We start from the raw sequence: 19,191 nt of genomic DNA, 5'->3' as shown, positions 1-19,191 counted from the left end.
GAGCCTCTGTTTACCCTGATGTGTTATGCCTCTGGTCACCATCAATGAAGAACCCAGTCCTTGGGAGTGCAGGCATGTAAAAATGCTGAGGTCTACAGCAATTCGTTCTCAGATGAAGTTTTGAATTTTGAGCGCAATGAGTAACAAAAATAAACACTGCATTCTAAAATTAAAAGGAGTTGAAAAAAAAAGGCACGCAGAAGAATACCTTACCCTTTCTTGTTTCACAGTAGAGAACTATTCCAGCTGTTAAACTATAAGCACAGCTAGCCTGTTCTCAGCCAGTTCACAGCACATGGTTTTTTGGTTCAGACCCTTTCAGTGCTCTTATCCACCTTTCAATGGCACACCACAGACCTGTACAGTTGAGCTGCAAAAGGACATTCTCTGAAGAGGAATCTTCTGATCTGTGGGCAGAGCTGCCAGGCTGTGTCCTTAACTATTGCTTCCCAAACCACCACGGTATGGGAAATAAAGAAAGGGAAGAAGCAGTGAGCAGCACGTCTCTGTACCCTACTGATAGCTAGGCATAGCACAGCCAGCCCTTGGCTGCAACATGGACCTCACACACCTCCTCCTAGCGCATCCCAAGCTAGGCTCCTGTAACCAGGGCACGCTCTGAATGCCACATGCAAGACTCCCACAGATTGCTGCCAGTATTGGAGATATTACAAGCTACTGAAGGCAACTGAAACTATTTTGTATGGAGTCTACAGTCAGCCTGTTGCTTTTTTCGCCTTTCCTTTCAAATCATGAAAATTACAACATTGTTACTTTGCTAAAGCAAAAGAGCCTCAGAGAGCTGCAAATTAGCTGTGTGAGAATATATTCAATAATAGCTACTAACCATTGTGATTTCTGCTAAGAAATTCATTCCAGCTAACTGACTTTATTTTAGAAGCGTCCATACACAGGAATGGCGGGCTGCCAGTGGTTTCTATGTAATATGAAGAAGTAGGAAGTTTAAAATGACAAGTAATTATCGCATATTGTGTTCTATAAAGAAGAGAGATTCCGCTTAGCACCGATTTAATATATCTACTTTATCCGAAGGCTATATACTGTTTTTGAAAGCAGGAGCAAAATGTTAATTATCCCTAACATCCACAAGCCCGTCTGATTCATTTGTGATCATCACCAGAATAATATTTCTGTTGGCAGTTTTTACACTCCTTTTCAGGCTGATCCAGAAGAACTCACATAAATGAGATAATTTCATACAGTATTCCACAGAAACATTACTACTACTGACTATTCCTGGTAACGAAATACGTGAAAACTTTATATATGTTGATTGATAAGGTAAAAAATCAGTGGGTCTACCCCAAACAAAGGAGTGTTTACGAACCCTGGCAGAGCTCTGTGCTAACAGAGCTGTAGTGCTCTTGTACAAATCACTGGGAGCAAACTGATGAACTTCGGCACGCTGAGCCATGACAACTCCTCCTGCCTGCACTCCAGAGCCTGCACACACAGGGCTAAAGGCGCTGTGCCTTGTCAGTCTGCTCTACAAGAGCACCTAGTTGCTGCGGGCACAGAGCTGCTGCAAATCCATTTAACAGACAGTGAATGTATTGGCAGTGAATCTGCTGGAGAAATCCCCTGCTCTTTAGCAGATTCTTTTTAATAGGGCCACTGCTAGATGCAGTGGTGACTGCACAGCCTACTCGGACTGACCTTCCCTTCTCCTACTTTTTGTTCTTGGTCAGCCCTGATTTAGCAGCTTTGGTTCCTACTTTCCAACGTAATTGGACTGACATTTAGACACAAGATCTCAAGATTGTGCTGTCTTTTTCTTTTAAAAGAAAGAAAAGGGTTCACTGCAGATGATACTTCCCCGAGAGAGCCTGATTGCTGAACGACAGCCTAAATTACTGCCCTTCAAATGCTCCACAAGTTGTAAGAAAGCTATTTCCCAACAGTTGAGCTCTTCCCAAATTCCCTCTCACACTGCCCTAGCACTCCGGAATTTTTAAAGTTGTTCTCAGACCCCTCTCATATGTACACATTCAAGGTAACACAGAGAAATGCAGATGCTTTATTTCTTCTTACATTTTGCTTTTAAATAAAGTACCAAATGCTTGTTTGCATTTTCCAACTTCTGCTTGGATGGCCACGGGGCAGATTCTGCAGGGACCTTGCTTTCAAGCCCCCTCAGCCTATGAATAAAGCTGTTTAAAACATAACTTAGATCCCGTAGCTGATTTGCAAGAAAACCCTCACAAAACAAGCCTGGCTCCGAAGTCATGCCATTCATTCCATGCTCTGTTTGCTCACAGGGAATGTCTCCTCGTTTATTCTGAGATTGCTGACAATGAATGAACAGTAACACCAAAGTTTAAAAAGTCTTTATTTCTCTGCTCATCACATCATCCTTTGTGTTGACAGCTGACAAAAAGTGACATCTTTTCCAAGGTAACTTCAGAATCACCAGAAGATCACTTGCCAGTTCCTACAGGACACATTTATGTCTTTACAGTAAAGTTTTCATACTTGCCAGTACTGGTAGCTCCTGCAATTTTTATCTCAAGGCTGATGACAATGCTTTCCTTGATGCTCTGGCTCTTGTAATTGTGTTATTAAGTGAACTTCCAGCAGTAGGGGAACCCTGAACACTTTATAGGTGTCCTGGTTTCAATATATGGTAGATCTGGACAGTGGAATTTGGCAACATTTATCTCATAATACTAAGGACACCAAGAAAATAGCACTTGCCTGCTTTCATGTCTAGATGTTAGGAAAGACTGTACTTGACAGAGTCTTTATGGAACATCAAAAAGAGGATAATGGCTCAGATTACTCCTTTATCATTTTAATATCCCTCCCAATCCAAAGGCAGACAATCCCACAGCCTTTCTCCCCATTTCCAGAGGTCTACAGGGATTCTGGATAAACAAGAGCTGCAAGATCTTCCTAAAGGGCAGGCTTCTGCTGCCTATCCTTGCAAACAAAAGCAGAAATCAGTGCTCTACCTTTCAGAAGCTTGCTGCACAGTTGCCAGATTTCACCAAGAAGTCTTGAAAATTCAATAGTTCTGACAACGATGACACTTCCTTTAAACCTTCACATATACAGACAAAGCTAAACTGTAGGAGCAAACCCCTGGGGAAAGCAAAACATAAAAATCTCTTCATTTGTAGTAGCACAAAAGTTATCACATGCATCTCTAGCAAAACATTCCCTTTCAGTCTTAAACTTGATTACTAAGCAAAATAACAAAACTGATACATTTGAACCATCTGTACTACAGATACAGAATGGGCAACTAACTTCAAATTCCTACAAGAGAAGGTTTTTTTTTTTTCTGGGGGGGAGGGAGAGACAACTTCTTGGGACTAAGACAGTGTATTTAGTCACTAACCCCAAGCCAAGTCTGTAACTGAAGAAAGCAGAATGAAAACAACCTACAATGCTTTACCTGCCAGTCTAACTCTCCCATGAACAGCATGTAAACGGGTCTCTGATAAATAACTCAGATTCCTTCTCTACATAATCCTACAAGGAAAAATTACTTTGTTCTATCTCCATTTTATTTATTAGTTCACATACATGCTGTTGTTAGTGAACTACCAAGAAACAACCAGAAAGCTCATCCTGCACAATGAATCTATTCTGCAACACCTTTCCCCAACACAAATTTTCACATCTGCAGATTTTCATTATCTCTAACACAATCTGCTCCTAATGCCAATTTCTAAACCTATAATTTTCTCATTTAAGACTTGGACATAAACACGCAACTGAAACGAACCTCCAGTCTGATGGCCACCCCAAATTCAACACTTGCAAGGCTTGTCTAAAGATTACATGGGGATCTACTCTTTCAAGTGTTAAATGATACCAAAAACTAAGCAGTCCTTTAGGTTTTGGGTTTGAAATTAGCTCTGTCAACTGGGAGAAGCCACTAAAGGTGACATCACAAAAAGTCTCTGGAAACTACTGTATTGCCAAAGTGCCACATGGTTACCCCTACTTTTCTTTGCTATTTTGTTGACTTGACCCTGTTAAAGAGCCAGAGTAGCAATAGAGATTTTCTTTCATTCAATCTGCATAAAACATCCTCAATAAACCCTTTCGTCCACCAGCAGACCAAGGCCCACATCCCAAACTGTTCAGTCCACCACAGTATTGGCATGACCAGAACATGAAGTCCACCTTCTGGGCTATCCATATCAACAACCATCCAGACAAGAGCCATGAACAGAAGCACTGCTGAATGCTTGTGGCATTTCATGTTTCAACTAGCTTCTGACTGTACAAATTTTTACACGCTTTCATGAATATCTACAATACTCTAGCAAGATAGCACCTGTCAACAGAGGTGGATAGAAAGGGGAAGAAAGGAAAAAAACAGTAGCTACCTAAAAGTTCTAAGTCTCAACATGGCTCAGCCTAGATTCTGTAGGTGTATTAATGCTTTCCATTCTGATACCTCTGAGTCACGTAACAAGGAGAGAAGCAGTCTGCTTCCATTCAGAGGCATTAAAATCTCCTTCTCTGAGCACTGCAAAGTACAGATGCTGATAAAAGAGCAATATGCACACACAAATCACCTGGCCACCAGCCCTTAATTCTATCAGGTGACAGAATATCTTTTAAACTTGTTCCCTACCTTAGAAAAAAGAAAACAACCAACAAAACAACAAGTTTTCCCCTGGTAAACGTGCATTTGAATACAAAGTTCTTAATTTGCTGCTTTAAAAAGCCACCTCCCTGGCTTAACTGCTTAGATTTTGATTTTTGTTGCTTTTTTTTTTTTTTTTTTTTTTGCCCCTATGAGAAAATGGCAGCTGCCTGCAGCTGTTGAGGATAACCAAAATGGTTAAAGTAACCTCGAGGGAGAATTGAGGAACAAAGTGTAAGTAAGGTGGCTATTTAACTTGTGATTGCCAGTCATCATGGATGTCTCCAGATGCCACACCTGGCATACACAAAAGCAGTAAGAAATGTCACAAAAGGACTTCCTCACTTTTTTTTTTTTTCCTTTCTAATTAGTAAATTTGGTCTTCGTTCAGCTTTACTTTTTAAACTTATATTGCATTATTTGGCTTGGATGGAACAAAAGAGCACTTTAAAGTGTTGATTTCAGTGTTTTATTTCAGTGTTGATAATGTATAACACAAACTCAGCAATTGCTTACCAAACCTCTTCCCTCAGGACCACCCTGAAAATCTAAACAAGTCAAAAGGGCCACACTGAAAACCAAATATCAAAGGCACTGCCAACTTTGTATTTTATTTAATTAGAAGTCAAGCTCATTAGCAGAGCTGCACGGCAGCATACCGTGCCTGCAGCCCTTGCTCATGTCAGGAATTGCACTGAAGGAGGCCGCAGTCGCACATGCCAAAAGCTGCTTGGGGGAGCTGGGAGTGGGGAGACCTGTCCTCCTAACCCAGCTGGAATGCTGCAGTGCGCTGCCCCAGCAAGTGAGATTTGGCATCTCTGGGCAAAAACCAAGCTGCAGAAAGCACAGCACAGAGGACATCCCCACTCCTTGAACTAGGGCTGCCTCCTGCAAGCCTCAGTGCCCAAAAGTTGCCTTCTTCACCAGGGCACCGTGCTGGGAGTAAGCCAGCTGAGCTGCCAGCCAAACCCCACCACCAACAGAAAATACGTGTGAAGTATGAGATGTGGTTTAACTTACAATGCAGCAACGGCAGCTTGGTTCAAGCAGCCTGACAGCCAGCAACATCATTAACAAGTAAGCTAGATCATAGCATGTTTGCAACACTCAGCAAGCAACACTGTTCCCATGTTCCCTGAACCACAGAAACTATCTGAACTAAAGACAGCTCTTTGCAGCCTATCCAAGTACAAGCACATATATCTGATTAATAACAAGACACTTGGGCAAATTTTAGCTTAAAATAAGAACAAAATCTTCACTTAAAATAATTTGAGGACTCCTTCAGCTCTTTTCTTTTGGGGAAAAAATCCCCAACAAAACAAACTTTAGTGGGGAGGGGCTTGAGGAGGCACAGCTGTTGCAAATCAAATTTATTTTAAAGATAATCTGAAACAGCATGTTTGTGAAAGCTCACAATCACAGCAGAATTAAATCATTTTTACAAAGCATTTATTTGAAGAAGTTCTGTACGCAAACTTTGGATACGGCAGAGAGTATCAAACCTCATGGTTGAGGTTTGGTTTCATTCCTAGAAACAGCTATAAAAATTTTTTTGTTCACTTGCACAAGGGTGCATTATTTATGCTCGGGTTTAGTTTTAAGACCTGTGACAAATACCAGATCACTCACGTCCACCACAAGGCAGGCAGGCAGCCATGCAGACTGCCCTGCTACTGCTGGCACACAGCACTCCTGGCTGCCTCCAGAGGTGTTTCTGCTGCAGTCTTCCAGGACCTGGGCTGGAGAACAGGCTTTGGATTGCACTCATCTGGGCATGTAAGGGCTTAGGGTGTTATGCCTTGAAGTGATGATGCTGGCCACGATGCCCTTACCTCACCACTAAGCACAACCCCACGCTTGTCATCTGCTCTAAGACAAGCCCTGCTCACTGCAGCAAGAAGCTCAAGTCTATCAGAAATAGCAAACAGTGCTTGGGACCTGCTGTCTTCAGAGACACCAGCTTCAAAACATAGGATATGTTTTTAAAAAAGGCATAGCACATCAAAATGTCACTTTTAGGGAGTTTAACCTTTGTGCTGACCTAGGCTTCTGCCTCCCTGCTGAGGCTGCTGACTGTTTTTTTCCCTAACAGTGCCAGGTGCAGCACTTTTTTTTTTAAAAGAAGTTTTATGAGTTCAGTGGAAACTGGATGGAAGCCATAAATTTGTTTCACACAGCTGACCAGCCAGCTGCACAGGGTGATGCCAGTGCCCTTCCCACAAGGCTGTTGCTGCCTAACCTCAACATTGGCCCAGCAGCAAGAAAACCACACAGCCCTTCAGATACTCTCCTCAGAACACACATATTGCAAAGCCTCCTTCTGCCTCTTTACTAATTATAATTGCTGCGTACCAGTCTCTGCCTCACAGAGGTGCCCATCAATAGAGAGGCTTGGCAATGATGGAAACCCTTTTTCTTTTCTCTACCACCAGTCTGAGAGAGAAGTCATAAGATTTTCCAGTGCAAGGAATGGGCATGGGGACACAGGAGAGTCCCCTCTGGGCTTTATCCCCATCACCTACCAAACTCTACATGAAAGAACAAGAAATTGGGCAGACAGACAAACAGTGCCCCTTTCATCTCTGCTGTGCCATCCACTTTTTCTCAGTCTGAGCTTTGCATGTACTCTTAACAGAGACTTTTATCACAAAGGAATCACTCCACTGCAAACTGCTGGTCGGTCATGAAGGAAAGCTTTTCCACCCTTCTCTTCTTCGCCAACCCTATCCTGCAACTTTTCCCTTGGACTCTCAGTTTCCAGAAACCTCTTCCTTCATTAAAGTATTTTGAGTGAAGCTTGAGCCCAAAAAATATGGTCAGGATAGGAATACCTTGATCACCTTTGCTGTTTTGCTGTGGAAGAAAGAAATAAATCAATTTTCTGGAAATTATTCATAGCTTTCTTGCAGTTTTTCTCGCAAGCTTTCAGAGCAGGCATTAACCCGACACACAAATTTTTCCAAGCATTATTAACACTTCAAAGACACCACAAATATTGATGCGGGTAAATTCTGTATTATTTATTCTCCTCCAATATATCCTTCAGCAGGACAACACAGCTTCCCATTCTTTAGCCTGTTGAGTTAATGCAGAGAACAGCAGTGACTTCTAGCAGATTTAATTTAAAGTGATAAAACGTAAGGATTTTCCTGCAGGTCAGGGAAACATCTTGTCCTTAGTTTTCCATTTAGTCTTACTTGATCAGAAAAATATTTAATATTTTTGTATCTTAAACTATTATACGAAGGTATGAGGAGTTCAAAGAAGAGAATGATAATAGTGACTTCAAGATTGTTTTTTAAGCCATAGCCAAACTCAGTGTCTGTGTTTCACACCCACTGTTGTCAGTGGAAGTACTGCATATGCTCCCAGGAAATTACAGGTTCCAGCCCAAGTGTGCTACATTTTGTGGAGTGTCCCATCTCTTTCTTAAAAAAGTAATGCCTAGTTAGAATTAATCCCCTTGTCACTCAGTGGCTCCTCTGTTTCTTCTCAACGCCATAGTTACAGAAACCACCTTTTCTTATTCTCTGAATCTGTGAGCCTTTCTCACCTTGTCCTGGTCCCACAAAAAACCCAGTGTCCCTTCCAGCACACATTCTCCCTAATTCACAAGCTATCCAGTATCTATTGAGATGAGCTTGGGACAGATGCCAACAAAATCTACGGTGCGTAGTGGGAAAAACTGGTTGCTTTCAGTCTTCTTAAAGAAGTGAGACCTAGTCAGATGAGACCAAACAGCCAGGAGCCTTCTTTATGCACACATTTCCTTTTCTCCTATACCCTACGCCAGTTGCTTGACAACAGCTTTCTACCCAAGGCTTTGTCTGAAATGACTGCAGGCTTGCAGATCTACTACTGAAACACAGATTGAAGACAAGAAGAGGTGTGAATGTGGCTCAGAAGCAAGAAGTTTTCCCTAAATCATCTGTCCATGCAGCAGTGTAGCATGTGGATGCTAATACAACGGCTTTCCTAGCTGATCTTCCACCATGGGCAACCCAATTCTGCAATTGCTGGAGCAGCGCCCAGGAGATTGTATCAGGCAAAGCAGATTCAGCAGAGGCACGAGGATAAAGGCAGAAGGCAAGTCAACAGCCCCCAAATCAGCATGAGCGTAGGCAACTTGACAGTCAGCTGTACCCTTCTGCTGATTTCTATGTACGCGTAGATCTCAGAGATCAGCAGGAGTGGGAGCAGAATTACTTCAAAACACGCAGAACTCCCTCTGTGGATGTTCTGCTTTGAAGTCGAAGAAAACAAAGCAAAACACAACAAAAAAATCTCATTCCCTCCAAGTTCTAATTGTTAAGACTTGAACGCTTGGGATTGAGTCCATAATGACAGAAGTCACTGCAAGATGGCTAGAAATCCCTTCTGCAATGTGCATTCTACCTGCTCTGGATCCACAACACGACTATTTTTTAAGATGAAAGCTGAAAGATGCAGTGTCTCAGCAATACACAAATGAAAGAGCTCGAAGCAAGCACTGAACTCACACTGGAACTGACCTGAAGTAAATTCCAAATGTGCATCTTCTCTCAAGAAGTTAAAAAATTAATCGGAAAATTTAAATAGCCTTAGATAAGTTTGGTCCACATATTTCTATTTGATCCCTAAAAATAAAGAATTAGGTGAATTACTACTTCTTTTAAACACTGGCACAGCATGAAGTTCCTGCAGTTTGCTCTTCATCTTGCAAAGACTTTTTATATATTTCTAAGTTCTGGAGGCTCTTTAAACATGAGAGTATATAAAGACACTTTTAAACAGCATAAAATACACTTCACACGAGTAAGGGGAAGTGCGAGGACTAGTGCCAGAAACTATTTAACAGCTTGGAGCAAATTCTACCCTCTTGTTTGAGCAGGAGAAAGAAAAAATACAGCTCAAAGGAGAGGAAATCTCTTTCCATCTTTCTTTCTCTAAAAAATACAGCTAATCTGTCTTAGCATGACCTGTGCTTTCAGCAACCTTTCCCTGTGGCTGTTAAAAAGCCAAGCAGGAGGACAAGGTAGAGCAGGTGAATGTTAAGCTGGGACAATGTTTTGCTAATATTCTCAGTCATGGTTTCCGCTCAGCACAAATTGTATTATTTTACATTCAACTGGTTGCACTTGTATAGTTTGATTCTCTTAGCAGTCCTATAGATCTGACCAGAACAGTGCAACCACTGAAACTAAATATGAATTTATGTTCTGTAAAAGCAGGGCTAAGACATGAAAAACATGAAAGAACCTTGTTAGCAACTCCCTGTGTAGGCAGCATGCCTTGCTTTAATCAAATGCATTATGGCCCTTACCCACTGATGCAAAATGACTCCTAGGGCTTTTCTGTACACCAGTTCAGATAATCCACTTTCAAACACCTCTGTGTCTGCATAAGAAAGCTGTACAGCTTCTTATGCTGTAAAAAGCAAGAGAAAATAGCACAAAAAAACAGTGCCTTTGAAGAGTGTGTCTTGTGTCCATCATTTCCTGTTATTGCTCAATGTTTTTCACTACGCCAGTCATCATCTGGATGCCTGAAGTGTCTGCACTGAGATTTTAAAACACAAGAGGGCAGGGTACATGCAAAGGAAAAAGCAGAGTGTAGTCCTATTAGTTTTCACAATGAAACAGCACAGCTGAACAAGCTGCAAGAAAGCTTTAAAAGACGAGCATTGCCCTCTTTCAGCACAAAAGCATGTGACCAAGCCCAGATTCTGTTTCTTCAGACCGTGTGCTATTAGTTAGCTTTGCCCCTGGATTTAGAAACAGTGTCAAAAGGTGAAAGGCGTTTTTCTCTTGAAGACTGAAGCAATTTCTAAGGCCACTGTGCAACAGCAAGGACAGTTTTTCAGTATTTCAAACATATAATCTAAGGAAAACACGGCTAAGTAAATGCCACATGCTGCAATCCTTAAGACCCATCCTTCTTTGAGTAAATGGATTTTTGTTCCATCTTACACAAGAATGTATTCTTTTAAATGCAGACAGTTGTTACAGTAGGCTAACACAAGCAGTTGTCTGGGAAGCACAGCTGTGGAGCAGTAGGACAGCCTGGCGACTGCGAGGCTCTCCTCTTCTGAAAAAATCTCCTGCAGCAGATTCTGTAAAGCTACAACACAGGTGCCATTATAACAACATTAACAACACCTTATTGATATTTTGATATTAATGTGAACATGAGTCCACTTTACCCCCACCCAAGATTTTAAACTTCAGAAATTAACAGCAGCTGCTGAAGTCAGCAGGAGTTATGTCACTATTAGGATGAGTTAGAGCACAGCCTTTCTAGACAAGCTCCATGCCTAGTGAAATAAATACAGACAGTGTCTGAAGCAAAACTGTACCCTCATTCTCCTGTGTGATGCAGACAGCTTAAAAGTTATGTCCTCCTAAAACATATTTTGTGCCTCGGCCCAACCTCTCTCCACTTTCTTACGTAAGTAATGCAGTTGGTTCTGATGACAAACATAAAGCTTACAGGAGGAATCTACTCAGATTTTAGGAGCATGGCACAAAGGAGCAGATCAGGATTAGTCCTCCTAACAAAACCCCAGAGGTGCTTTTTTAGAATGCAGATTCTGAAAAAGTTCTTCAAGTTCTTTCATTGTGACAACAGTGGATGCACTCATCTGTTTTAAATAAAGCTTGATTGCTGAACTTCTATGGGAGAAAAGGATCTGAAGAACTGATTTGCTATGGAAGGTAAATGAATGTAAGCATTCTTACAGACCTCATTACCTCTCACTGCGACATTAAACAGCCCACATCTTCCATCCTTCTGCACACCACCAGCACTTATTGCAGCAATGCGTTACCAGAAAGGCCAAGCTGAGCTGCTTCTCTCACATGGAGCACTGGAGGTGGGAGTGAATGGTGATTTTGGCAGATGATGTCACTTCCAGGATTTTGGCTACAGGAGAGAGCTTACGACATCAACACAGATATGCACAAATGAAAACATCCAAAAAGTGAGCTGAAAAACAAAACAAAACAAAACAAAACAAAAAAAACCAGACAAAAAGTGGTGCTTGCAGTACAAGAAAGACATGGAACTTTTGGAGTGGGTCCAGAGGAGGCACTGAGATGAGCAGAGGGCTGGAGCAGCTCTGCTGTGAGGAAAGGTTGAGGGAACTGGGATTGTTTAGCTTGGAGAAGAGAAGGACTCAGGGAGACCTCATTGTGGCCTTCCAGTATTTGAAGGGAGCAGATAAACAGGAGGAGTTTATGAGTCTGTTTACGAGCATTGATAGTGACAGGACATTGGGGAATGGTTTTAAACTGAGGCAGGGGAGGTTTAGGTTGGATATGAGGAGGAAGTTTTTCCCCCAGAGGGTGGTGAGGCACTGGAACAGGTTGCTGCCCAAGGAGGCTGTGGATGCCCCATCCCTGCAGGCATTCAAGGCCAGGCTGGATGTGGCTCTGGGCAGCCTGGGCTGCTGGTTGGTGACCTGCACACAGCAGGGGTTGGAACTGAATGAGCACTGTGCTCCTTTGCAACCCAGGCCATTCTGTGATTCATTCTATGATTCTATGAAAAGGAAATAAAACGTGTGCATCAGGGAACTGACTCCAATAGACAGTGTTTTTTAATTGTAGAGTTTTTATTTTTCTTCTGTAGATGCTTTAATACTGTTGTATAACACACTCAGAAAAACATCCTGACAAATCAAAACTACATTATTCTCACAGTCACCAGCCTTCACCTCACGCCTTCAAGGCTATTAGACCCAGGTTGGCTATATATGCCTTTTGGACTACTCATACTGTTGAACAGGAACAGGATTTATTTTATTTATTTTTAATCTTGGGAAAGGAAGCGTTCTGGCAGTATCTCTAGTCTTAGGTTTAGAACAGGATAAAGCAAAAAAGACGACACCACCCTACAATACACACATCTCGTGACGGAATTAATCAGCCTATCTGAACATGCTGAACTTCCCTACAACAAAATTAAAAGGAAACACCTTGCAGATAAAAATGAAAAAAGTGTAGTGGCGCATGCAAAAAATCTTTCCTCTTCCCACGACGGCTTTTTAAGGATTCAGTTCTTGAGTTCTTTGTAAAGAAAGACATATTACTACTCAAATTCAACAGTAATTTTACCAGGTGAGACAAAAAGCACCCCAAAGAAGCATTAGAGAAATGTCTGCCCTCTTTCTTCTTTGTAAAAACCGAAACTATTCTCCTCCAAGTAGAAAATGTTATGCTTGAAATGTTTCTATAACAGAATACCTTACTGGTTGGACACAGTTCTTAGAATCATGTTATATAATCACCTCCCTATAACAGATGACAGTGAATTTTAAAAATCATTTTTTAACTTGAGCCATTTCTCACTGTTTGTTGAGGTCATAAAAACCACAGAATGACCTGAGTTGAAAAGGACCACAATGATCATCTAGTTTCAACCCCCCTGCCAGCCTCCAGACCAGGCTGCCCAGATCAGTAAGTTGCAACTGGCAAAAGCTGAGTGCTTGTAATTAACAAGCACAAATTATTCAGAAGTAGAATGAGTTAATCCCTACTGGAAGTTTATACACACAGCATCAAATCCTGTTCATATAAAAAAAAAATTCAGAAGTTGATTTTGATACATTATGAACTTCTTTTATTAGAGAGCTATGATGACAAGCCATTACTACAAAAACTAATACCCAAGGTCCAAGATAGCAGTTAAACAGCCCGTGTTCCACTCTGTATAATAAAAAAGGCGTTTTGAATCAAACACCAGGCAGCATTTAGCCATGCTCCTGGAATTCAGTACTGCTAAAGACATATGATTGTGTAGGACTCAACCTGTGCACTGCCTCCAGATGATGGGCACTGGGCAGTCAGTGGCTGTGCTGTGGAGGACTTTCCCTCCATCTTGTCCCTGCACTACTATCCCACTCAAATCAAGCCTTAGTCTTTCAGAAATACTCAGGCACTGAGATGCAACTCTATACATGCAAGATTTCCAGAACAGACTCCAAAAAAAAATTGCTAAAAAAGGACACAAATATAACACTTTTCCAATAATAATCATCTTATTTCTTTGATGGGATCAGTACTCTGAAGCTTGAAGACGTTAAACAACTGAGGCCAACCATAAATAAAACTGACAGGGCTAAGCTGGCCTGTGAGTAGACTAAGGATTTGCTGCTGAGGCAGGCATTCAGTAGAATTTCTTCCTTACTCTCTTACAGGCATAAGACTGAGCCTCTACACTGAGAACACAATTACTTACTTCACATATCAGTATTTCAGGGGCAAAAAAATAAACAAGCAATATACTCAGAGGGTGGTGAGGCACTGGCACAGGTTGCTCAAGGAGGCTGTGGATGCCCCATCCCTGCAGGCATTCAAGGCCAGGCTGGATGTGGCTCTGGGCAGCCTGGGCTGCTGGTTGGTGACCTGCACACAGCAGGGGGTTGGAACTGGATGAGCATTGTGGTCCTGTGCAACACAGGCCATTCTGTGATTCTATGAAAAATCTTTAATGTTAATAAGCATTCAGTGGTACATTACAGATCCGCTTAAATTCATTTCCATACAGATTGATCCTATGCCTAATCCGAAACTAGCTGATGTGCAATAAACTCTTAGGAAAAGAGGATAAAAAAAAAAACAAAAACCCCAACAATTGCATTTGTACCTCTACAGCTTTTGACCTCAATGTTTCTCAGTACCCAGAATTTTCTAGACAGTCACAAGCTCCCTTCTACTACAACTACAAAACGCCCAGGGCATATCATTTTGGCCTATCAGACTGTCAGTCTGCTAGATACATATCCATTTCGGGTTTAACAGGAAAAAATGTGGGATTCATTTTGTGTAAAATATGCATACACAACACAGTATGCAAAAGCCAGACTGCAAAAGAGAAACTACGTGAGAGTTCAAAGCTGGAAATACAGATTTTTCTGTACATCCACCACCACACAAACTTTATCATCATTAAAATTCATGCAGAAGTTTTGGACTTCAAAGTTGCTCAGCTGGTAGGAGTCCTGAGGGTGGATTACAAATAATAGGCACATGTTCTCAATCTGCTTGTTGATCTCACTTGAAAAATTGACAAGACTGGGTAGTAAAGTCCCAGAATGAAGCTTTAAAACCTCTCTTTGAAGGGTAACTAACCATTTGAAAGTTTTTAAAGTGGCTAATTTTCAAGATTAGTTCAAATTATACTGTATTCTTTCACTTAAACTGCACAGCTAATTTCAAAAATGATTCTTTGATGAGAAATTTTAAGGCTTTTCTTGTGAACAGAAAATATCTATCAAGCTTATCTGTGCAAGAACCAAATAGTTTCATTAAAACTAGAGGGGAAATCACTTAATGCTGGAGACATTATTCTGTAAAATGGAACAGAAATGGATTTGAGATATCTACTCACACATGTGCCTTGTGGAGGTGATGATTTTCTTTTCTTTCTTTTCTTTCCTTTTTTTTTTTTTCCCCTCAATGGGAAAAGAAAAAGGTCTCTGATTTCCTTGTGAAAAATGTTTGCGTTTTCATACTATCTGCAGCCAACCACAACTGCTAACAATTAGCACAGGATGAAAAGTCAGGGTCTTCCAGCTACTTTCTTGCTAGATTAATTCTTGCTATTTACTACTTTACCACTTTTCTCATTTGTCAGAAAAGCCACTCTCAACTACTAACAGCTCTGCGTCTCTGAAAATATGCGTGTTTCAGTGCTGAAGTTGTAGACAGATACCGAAACATAATTAAAAAAGTACAGCCAATGTCAACACAGAGCTGAAAGAACACCAGCTCTGACAGATTATTTCCCCTTTGCTACTTTGTAAGCTAACAAAAGCGCGCTCGTTGTCATTTTATTACATTTAAGGTAACAATGGAAACAATACACATTAACTCAGTCTCAAACATGATGTCATGTTTTATGAAGACAGGTCAAGAGAAAATGTAGAACAAATTACCTTCATTGCTTAAGAAACCCTAAATCCCTTAATTTACCCAGCCGTTTGTCAGCAGAACTAATCAAAAGCCTTTCTTGCTCTCACAGGGCATAAAGGTAGCCATTAAGTCTCTGAAGCGCACGGTTTTACCAGCAAGACAAAACAGAAAGCAAATCTTGGGAGTAAGTATCAGCTGGATGTTCACATAACAAGGTCCAGGGAGACATATCCAGAAGTTTCCTCTTTTAATCCAGCTCTGAATAATGCTGGATGCTGTTCTCTGTTCCTTCAGAGCTCTACCACTGCCAAAATAACTGCAAGGCTTGCAAGTCCAAGTATATCTCAAGCCTTTCCCAAGGCACCCCAACACTATCTGAGGCACTGAAACTATGGCAACCGAATAAAAAAGCAGCTTCCATGATTAATAGATGAAGATCCCAGAGACAGTGCCTCGCTAGGCCATATTTCAGGAATGCGAAAGGAATTAGCATAAAATCCATCACATTCTACCAATAAAAAGTAGATTTCAAAAGGCATCAACAAAACCACACTATTTTTCTTCTAAGAGAAAATATTCGACGGAACTACAAACTGTTCAAATTCTCATTAACATCTCAATGAAATGCTGCCCCAAGTGCAAGCAATGGATAAACGTCCACCAGCAACAGTGAAGGAACCAACACAGCACATTTCCAGTCAGCCTGTCAACACTGCACATAAAAATGCTCAACGTATAGAACGTATAGAACACCTGAGGGAAGGTGAGCAGACGGAGATCAAGCAGAAATAACGTTTGCTGCAGTCGGGCATATATTTGGACATAGTTCTTCTCATTGTGTTGAGGATTCATATAAGAGCATACTTTTTCCATCTGCTGAACCAAAACCCCCTTGTACATCTGTTACGTTATCTACACATTTTCATTACTAGAAGGCCCAATGAGTCTGTCAGGGTCATGGCAAAATTGATGAGAGGTTAGGAATACCTTTTTTAGAAGCACACAATCAAACTCCCACTATTACCTCCAGAAAAAAAAAAAAGAAAAAAAAAAGAAAAAAAATCACTCTTACACTCCCCATCTACTAGATGGCTCAGATTGAGGCAAAATGATGTAATAAGAACATTACTTATTTCCAATTGCAACATTAAGTTTCCACAAAAGGCTACAGAGAAGTAGAGGAATATGTTTTTTGCCCTTATCACTAAGGGTACGACCATGCAGCCAAGGCATGGCTTCACCCAGGGAGCGAAGGAGACAAGGAGCAAAAGGCTTCCCAATGGGGAGACAGCGCACACACAGTGCTGGGCACCTGCCCTGGAGGTGCTTCCCTTCAGTATGCCAGGAATGGTGTAAAAAAACAAAACAAAACAAAACAAGAAACAAAAACCTTCTGTGTGAAGTTCCTCATTAGCAGTTCGCAGTGGTTAAAAAAAAATAAAAATGCATGGGGTAGTCCACAACATACGAATTTCAAGGAATTCCAAGAATCTGTTATAAGTATTGTATACAGAAATGCCTATTATTAACAATACTTTTAAAGAAAAGGTCATCACGGAATGCAGCAAATTACCATATGTCTTCACTCCAGAGACACAGCAACTGGCAGTTCTGCTAATAGCTGGTTTATCTTCTTCATCTTACATCTCCATTTCAGCCAATGCAGAAACACTTTGGAGACTGGGGGAAGAATCTTTCCAGACAGAAATGGCTCTGTATTTGCAGAGTATAACACACCCCATCTTCTTACTGGTAAATAACTACAGTTCCATACTGGCTAACAGTTAACTATCAGTATTTCAGCAGTGAATCATGAGATACTTCATGGTGGTTTTTCTTACCAATTTTCTTCTTTATTTTTAGAAGCTATTTTGTAAAAGGTGACATCTGCTTTTCTTTCTTTTTATCTACAGTGGACCTAGACTTTAAATTCCCCAGGACATAAATCGTGCAGCTTCATTTATGTTCTTCTGGCTCACGAAAGCTGAGAATATGATAAATTTATGAGGTGTGGCATAGAGCTCCAATCCCCTTTTTTATTTCTTGTGCCCCCACCATTAACTCGTAGCCTTAATGAGTCTGGAGTGACAAAAATAGCAAATGCAGCCATGGATGTCTTTTAATAAACCATTTCCACGACTTTCTGAATATCTTGATGTTTTAGGATATTCTATTTCTTTCTTTTTTCCAGATCCCATATCACTATGAATTTTTAATCTTTTCCTATCCAGTTGCTAAAATAAGAGTGGCAGGTGGACACCTTGGGAACTCCTGAGGACATGCAGGACATGCAATATGTATAATTACAACACAGTAGGTGGCACTCTTCCCTTTAAATCTAAAGCAGTGCCTGAGCCGTGCTGCCATACTTGTCGTGACCCAAACTCAAAGACTCATTTCCTGAGACCAGTTAAATAACCCTTAATGCTGTATAAACATCAACATCCAGCTATTTCCATGGCTTCACTCGTTCAGAAGATAGCACACAGAGGAAATAAAGACCCTGGGCTTTCGGTTTGCACTTAAACCGGGACGAGCACTTCTGCCTTTGCAGACCCTGTCCAAGCTGTTCCTTGTTCAACAGACAGACGCGTCAGCTTCAAAATGAACACATTCATACACTGAGGTTTTATATTCAGGCTTGGGTTTTCTTCCAGCTGCTTATTTTTGCCACTAAACCGTGATTCTGGTTGCTTCGTGATGCAGGAACTGACACAGCTGCTGGCTGTCTCTTATTACCTACCACCCTACTCCTCACCCACCTCAGGGTGGTCTGATGCACACAATTAATGGTGCAGAAGAAAAGCATTGCTTAGTCCTCTCTTTTTTTTTTTCTCTCCTGTTTCCCTGCCCAGGCAAGGCTTGCCACAGTCTGCTGTAGGTCTGTGTTGGATGCTGCTTGCTCCAAAAGATGTGGACCAAAGTCCTGAAGGTTGACCCACAGCAAAGGGAATCAGATCATAGTTTCAGGTCCTCACCAAGCATAGATTGCCACCAGAAAGCAGGGGGAAGCACACAACAGAAGAGTGCCCTATTTGAATAATATTTCAGCAACTGCCTTTAATTTCATCCAATTACTCCAACAAGCAGAACAGAGCTGGGCAAGCAAGACTGGAAAGGGCAAGGGCTAAAGATTTACCTCCTTAATAAATTAATAGTAGGAGGTAAAATAGTGCAGCATCTGTATCAAATGAAGATAGTGAAAACTTTTGATCTAGTGTAGTTCAACTTTACTCTAGCATATGCTGTGCCTAACAGAATAGAATTTGGTTTAGCAGAATTTACCCCGTTGCTTCTTTTCAGCACTCTGGTATAGTGCATGGCAATCAGACACAAAGCATTTGACCGGGAAGTGCCACAATGCGTCCTTGCAAACAAGTTGGATGCAAGACATATATTAGCTCAGGTCAATTTAATCCAAAAACATTTCATGTCTCTCCTGCTGCAAACCATGTGAACTCTTTTCATGCGTATTTATGTATGGCTCTTCAAAACAAGATGACAAGTTTCCCCTTCCCTTCACAAAACACTCACAAGCAAGTTCACAATAACCTACTTCCTTTTTAATGCAAACAGTTCCATTCTGGATTTAACACAGGTCATTAATCTGATCTTTCTGCTTTTCTTTTTCTTCGGGGGGGGGGGGGGGGGGGGGGGGGGGGGGGGGGGGGG

General features: G+C 41.3%; 1 protein-coding gene across 6 annotated transcripts in view; it reads right to left on the bottom strand.

The window, feature by feature from the left end:
* The window catches only part of SEMA6A (semaphorin 6A), a 114,321-nt gene that overhangs the window by 91,663 nt on the left and 3,467 nt on the right, over positions 1-19,191 (bottom strand). Inside the window, exon 1 of one of the 6 annotated variants that reach the window (XM_042882801.1) lies at positions 11,356-11,580. The exons of the other annotated variants lie outside the window; for them this stretch is intronic. The gene's annotated coding sequence lies outside the window, so the exon portion shown is untranslated. Of the gene's footprint in view, positions 1-11,355; positions 11,581-19,191 lie in introns of those variants that run through there. 6 annotated transcript variants of the gene reach the window in all.

This window comes from Lagopus leucura, unplaced genomic scaffold, assembly GCF_019238085.1.
Source record: "Lagopus leucura isolate 7727_CA_CO unplaced genomic scaffold, USGS_WTPT01 Super-Scaffold_100036, whole genome shotgun sequence".
Taxonomy (NCBI): Eukaryota; Metazoa; Chordata; class Aves; order Galliformes; family Phasianidae; genus Lagopus; species Lagopus leucura.
This window is presented reverse-complemented; position numbering and strand designations above follow the sequence as displayed.